The following is a 621-nucleotide window of genomic DNA, read 5'->3' on the forward strand; positions in this document are numbered from 1 at the left end:
CTTTTGCCTTATTAGTGCTCCACAGAATAGACTGTGGTAAACACAGCTTCCAGGCTTTCTCGCACTGGAAGAAGCATGGTGTGGTGAAAAGAATGAAATCACTTGGAGCCAGACAAACTTGGGTTTTAATGCGTTTCACTACTTTCTAGCAACATAACTTTTATTAAATTACTTCACTCTCTGAGCCTTTTTTCTCAGCTAAGAAGAAAAGATCATGTCACTTTGCAGAATTCTTGTGAAGATGGAAGGGAAGTATGTGCCTCCCTTAGAACCTCAGTCCATTTTCACCTATATGGTCCTAAGTTATGTTGGTAAAAGGCCTAGAAATGGATAATAACTGGTAAGAATCCTCATGCTTCCATCTGGAATGTTTGATTAAAGAGGTAATTTTTTTTTAAATGTTATTTATTGATCGATTTTTGAGATGGAATCTCACTGTATCACGCAGGCTGGAATACAGTGGCACAATCTCAGCTCACTGTATCACGCAGGCTGGAGTACAGTGGCACGATCTCAGCTCACTGCAGCCTCCGTCTCCCGGTTTCAAGCGACTCTCCTGCTTTAGCTTCCCACTGGGATTACAGGCCCGTGCCACCACTTCTGGCTAATTTTTGTATTTCT

The sequence above is a fragment of the Mandrillus leucophaeus genome, unplaced genomic scaffold, assembly GCF_000951045.1.
Source record: "Mandrillus leucophaeus isolate KB7577 unplaced genomic scaffold, Mleu.le_1.0 Scaffold655, whole genome shotgun sequence".
Lineage (NCBI taxonomy): Eukaryota > Metazoa > Chordata > Mammalia > Primates > Cercopithecidae > Mandrillus > Mandrillus leucophaeus.